The 5913-nt window shown below is 34.1% G+C and overlaps 1 non-coding gene across 1 annotated transcript; it reads left to right on the top strand.

Moving 5' to 3' along the window:
- The first annotated feature begins 1602 nt into the window (after nt 1-1602).
- Nucleotides 1603-1721, top strand: LOC133382699 (5S ribosomal RNA). The gene has a single exon (XR_009762078.1). It is a non-coding gene; the product is annotated as a 5S ribosomal RNA (ribosomal RNA).
- Nucleotides 1722-5913: the final 4192 nt, after the last annotated feature.

The raw sequence follows: 5913 nt of genomic DNA, 5'->3' as shown, positions 1-5913 counted from the left end.
TATAGTTATTAAGATTTTCTGGGTCCAGGGAGGGTCTCTTCAGGAGTGGTTTCACTACCGCCTCTTTCAGGCAGCCAAGGACCACTCCCTCTCGCAGAGAGGCATTAATCACTTCCCCGGCCCAGCCGGCTGTTCCATCCCTGCTAGCTTTTATTAGCCAAGAAGGGCAAGGATCCAGCACAGAAGTAGTTGCACGAACCTGTCCAAGCACCTTGTCAACGTCCTCAAGCTGTACTAACTGAAATTCATCCAAGAAATTGGGACAAGGCTGTGCCCTGGATACCCTGCTTGATTCACCTGCTATAACACTGGAGTCTAAGTCCTGGCGGATGCGAAAGATTTTATCCTGGAAGTGCCTAGCAAATTCATTACAGCGGGCTTCAGATGGTTTTACCATGTCCCTGGGGCCAGAGTGTAATAGCCCCCGGACAATTCTGGGCGGCAGGCATTTGATGGATGAAAGACACTGTTCCAGGCAACCCCGTTTGAGAGACTGATTTTAGAATGTTTTAAACTATTTTTAAAACATTTTTATAAAAATAAATATTTTTATTGTTGATGCGTTTGCTGCCCTGGGCTCCTTTGGGAGGAAGGACTGGATATAAATTGAGTAAATAACCTGGAATGAATGAATGAATGATTTTTTCTTTAGCTATAGGTGGTAGCAGTAAGAAAGAAAATTATATTTATAGCATGATACAATACATGTCTAGAAGACAGGGAGTAGGATTGTATCCTTCATGTTTAAGCCCCAAGGAGCTAAAAAGCTTCCCTTAGGATTGTATTCCTTGTAACATTGTTTGTATAGAGCAATAAAGTTATGATATATATATATATATCTGTCTTTCTTAGGCAACCATTTTTTTCTGACAGTGTCAGTGGTTTCATAGAGGCACAGTATGATGAACTGCCACCATGATGGCAAAAAAAAGGCAGGTAGTAAAAATTAATGTGCATTGATTTTTATTGTATTTTTAATTAAGATGGCAGTTTGGACCTAAGAGTAGGAAGCGCTGGTATTCGTATGCTAGGAGAACAAAAAGGACGGGGTTGAGTCATCCCTTCTCCTTAGGGTGCTGTCTGCTGGAGCACTGCATGGGCCCTTGTGCTCTTCTCTCTCCTCTGTGTGAATTTTGTTGCTGAATAAGTGCTTGTAATTCAAGCACTTAGTGAAATGCAGAAGAATTCAGTAATCCTCCTCCAGCATTACTACAAATGGAGAAGAAATTTGTTCAGTTTGCCTACCTTTTCCTGCAACATTGTGCAAAGAGAAATTTAGCTATCTTTTGAAATGTACACTTCTCCAAATTTTGTCATGCTATTCTCTTGCCAAGAAATGAGCACCAATAATGTGTATATTAGAGAAAAGTGCATGCAAAAAACTTGGGTTAGCAAAAATAATGTAATATACTGTGTATATTATTGCATATGAAAATGCATACATAAGGAGAAATCTCCACAAGCATGCATAACATTTTTATGCAGGCATCTTAACAATTTTGCCAAAGATGCAGAAATGTAGCAAACTGGACTTCAAACTGGAAAAATGAGAATGAAGACAAGCCAAAATCGACAGATTTGACCCTCTCTAAGTGTTACTAAGCCTACAGCCATACTACCCTGGACACACCTGATCACTTCTGATCTCGGAAGCTAAGCAAGGTCAGGCCTGGTTAGTACTTGGATGGGAGACCACCTGGGAATACCGGGTGCTGTAGGCTTAGAGGAAGGCAATGGTAAACCACCTCTGTGTACCTCTTACCATGAAAACCCTATGAATATATCCAAAAAGATTCATAGAGTCACCAAAGGTTGTAATCGACTTGAAGGCATATAACAACCAAGTGTTACTAAAAGAGAAAGGTAAACACATGAGGAAGGGGATTAGTAGGGATCGATGAGCCATCTCCATTCCTTCTGTCACTGGTTAGTCATCTTCCAACTTGTCTCTGAAGCAAGGAGCTTTTTGTATCAATGGAGGTTCCCCTGCACTTTTCTAGGGTTTTAAAGTGCACATACAGGGCCGGCTCCAAAGGACGGCCAGGTGGGGCCCTGGTTGAGGGCCCCATGACCCACAGGGTCATTCCAAAGGCCATGAGAAAAGACATATTGTCTTTTTTTTAAATAATTTTTATTCAAATTTTTCAAAAGACAAACAAAACAAAGTCAAAAAACATAATACAACAAAAAAAATAAAAAAAAATAGTTGACTTCTGATTTGTCACAGATCAGCTATAAGTATATAATATACATCAAACCTGTCCCTTAATATATACATACAGGATCACTTTTCTCCATAGGCTATCTTAGTTAATCGTCAAATCCCAATATCATCATTTTATTTTGATCTTTCAACAAAACGTCTAAGAGAGGCTTCCATTCCTTAAGAAATGTGTCTGTCGATTTTCCTCTAAGTCAATTTATCCATCTCTACTAAGTCCATTAATTTCAATAGCCATTCTTCCGTTGTTGGTGTTGATTCCATTTTCCACTTTTGTGCATATAATAATCTTGCTGCCATAATCATATATAATATTATTCTTCCATATTTCTTTTCTATTTGTTTATCCATAAAACCCAATAAAAAAAATTCTGGTTTTGACTGAATATTTATCTTTAGAATTTTTTGCATCATCCTACCTATCTGTGCCCAAAATGATTTTGCCTTTTTACACAGCCACCACATATGATAAAATGATCCTTCTTGTTGTTTACATTTCCAACAAACATTAGAAACATTACTATACATTTTTGACAACTTTTCTGGAGTCATGTACCAATGGTACATCATTTTATAGAAATTTTCTTTAAGATTATAGCATAATGTAAATCTCAAGCCTTTTTTCCACATATTTTCCCATCGATCCATTTGTATGTTATAACCAAAATTTTTTGCCCACTTTACCATACCCTCTTTTACTTGTTCTTCCTCCATATCCATTTTCAGTAAGAGTTTATACATTTTCGCAATTATATTTTCATCATTTGTACACAAACCTATTTCAAAATCAGATTTATTTATTTCAAACCCATACATTTTCTTATCCATTTTATATCTTTCTAACAATTGTAAATAGGCAAACCATTGAGAACTATATCCTTCCTTTATTAGTTGTTCTCTCTCTTTCATTATATATTCTCCATGTACATTTTCTAATAGTTCTTGATAAGTTAACCATTTCTCTTTTCCAGCCATTTCTCTTCTGTAAAACGCTTCTTGACTTGAGACACATAATGGTATTTTCAAATAGAACCTTGGTTTATATCTATTCCATATTTTCAACAGAGGACGTCTTATAAAATGATTATTAAAGTCTACATTTACTTTTACTTTGTCATACCATAGATATCCATGCCATCCCCACTTCAGGTTATGGCCCTCCAAATCCAATAGTCTTTTATTCCTCAATAAAATCCATTCCTTTATCCAGACTAAACAGCAGGCAGCAAAATAAACTCTCAAATTTGGTAATCCCAGTCCTCCTCTTTCTTTGGCGTCTTGTAGTAATTTAAATTTAACTCTTGGTTTTTTTCCTTGCCATACAAATTTAGAGATATCTTTTTGCCATTGTTTAAAAGGTAAATCAGAGGATATTACAGGTATTGTTTGAAACAAAAACATCATTCTCGGTAATACATTCATTTTTATCACAGATATTCTACCCATTAATGACAATTGTAGTTTATCCCATCTTAGCAGATCTTTCTTAATCTCTGTCCATATTTTTTCATAATTATTATGAAACAACTTTGAATTTTTATTTGTCATAATGATACCTAAATATTTCAACTTTTTCTCTATTGTAAAATCTGTCTTGTCCATTAACTCTTTCTGTTCCCTTAAAGTTAAATTTTTCACCAACATCTTTGTTTTTTGATTGTTGATCTTAAATCCTGCTAACGGTCCAAATTCTTTTAATTTGTCCATCAATACATTAATTCCTTCCAAAGGGTTTTCTAATACAATTATCAAATCATCAGCAAATGCTCTCAGTTTATATTCTTCTTTTTTTATCTTTAATCCCAAAATCCTTTTATCTTGCCTTATATCTCTAAGCAGCACTTCTAAGACCAGAATAAATAGAAGGGGAGATAATGGACATCCCTGTCTTGTACCCTTTTGTATTTCACATGAATCCGTTAAATCTCCATTAACAATTATCTGAGCCTTCTGAGATGTATAAATCGATCTAATCCATTTTATAAAATTGTCTCCAAAATCCATTTGCTCCAAAACCTGAAACATAAATTTCCAATTCAAATTATCAAATGCTTTTTCAGCATCTAAGAAAATCAAAGCTGCTTGTTTATCATTTCGTTGTTCTAAATATTCCAACACATTCAAGACATTCCTGACGTTGTCACGTAATTGTCTTTTAGGTAAAAACCCCGCTTGATCTTCCTGGATAAATTGTTGCAGTATTATTTTCATTCTTTCTGCCAAGATCATTGTAAAAATTTTATAGTCATTATTCAATAGAGATATCGGCCGATAATTTTTTGTTTTAGTTAAATCTTGCTCCTCTTTAGGTATTAATGTTATGTTAGCATTTTTCCAACTATCCGGTATCTTTCCCTCCTGCAAAATAGAATTCATTGTATACTGTAAAGGTAGCAAGAGTTCTTCCTCCAAACATTTATAGTACATTGCAGATAACCCATCTGGTCCTGGCGCCTTTCCTGATTTAATTTTGTTTATAGCTTCAGATATCTCTCTTGACGTGATAGGGCCATTAATAGCTTGTCTCTGAAAGTCTGTAATTTTAGGCAAATTCTGTTTAGATATATACTCTTCTATTTTTTCAGATGGGATTTCCTGACACTTGTACAATGTTGAATAATATTGATGAAAAATCTTTTTGATTTTTACATTATCTGTCAGCATCTCATCTCCTTCTTGTATCTTTAAAATAATATTTTTTGACGTTCTTTTCTTAATTTATATGCTAACCATTTCCCCGGTTTATTTGCAAATTCAAAAGTCCTTTGTTTAGCAAAATTTAGCTTCCTTTCAATTTCTCTAACTGTCAGCATTGATACTTGATTCTGTAACATTTTAATTTGATTTACAATAGAAACTTTAGTTGGATTCTTTTTCAATTCTTCCTCTTTTTGTTTTATTTCTTCCAAAATTAATTGCATTTTCTGTTGTTTCTTTTTTTTTAATTCAGAGTTACATGTAATAAAATATCCCTCATAAATGCCTTACTTGTATCCCAAACAATATTTTCATTTGTTCCTTTATGTAAATTATATTCAAAAAACTCTTTTAATTTCTTCTTACATTCTTGTACTACTTTGTCATTCTGTAATAAAGATTCATTTAGTTTCCATCTAAATCCAAGATTTTTTTTTTTAAAGTTAATATCACAGGATTGTGGTCCGAAAAAGTTTTTGGTAATATATCCATTTTAAAAATATCTTTCACTAGATTTTTAGACATCCAAATCTATCAATCCTCGAGAATGTTTTATGTCTTTCTGAAAAATAAGTAAATTCCTTCGCGTTATCATTTATATATCTCCAGGTATCCACCAATTCTAAATTTTCCATCAGTTCAAAGCAAATCTTCGGTAATTTACCCTGTGTCTCTTTAATATTTTTTTCAGAAAGTCTATCAATTTTTGGTGAGATTACCCCATTCCAATCACCCATGACGCACCAATGATCATATGAAAACTCTGACAATTTTTCCATAAGTCCTGTGTAAAACCTTGTTTTATCTTCATTGGGGGCATAAATACCCACTATCAAAATTTTATGCCCTGTAAAGTAATTTCAACCCCCACAAATCTACCACTATCATCCAGTAATATCAATTTAGGAAGCAATTATGGGTTAATGTAAAGAACAACTCCATTTTTTTTTGATCCAGCCGAAATAAATTCTTCACCCAAATTTTTACAAATCAAA

The sequence above is a fragment of the Rhineura floridana genome, chromosome 3 (assembly GCF_030035675.1).
Source record: "Rhineura floridana isolate rRhiFlo1 chromosome 3, rRhiFlo1.hap2, whole genome shotgun sequence".
Lineage (NCBI taxonomy): Eukaryota > Metazoa > Chordata > Lepidosauria > Squamata > Rhineuridae > Rhineura > Rhineura floridana.
The sequence above is the reverse complement of the archived record's forward strand: the minus strand, read 5'-3'. Positions and strand labels throughout refer to the sequence as shown.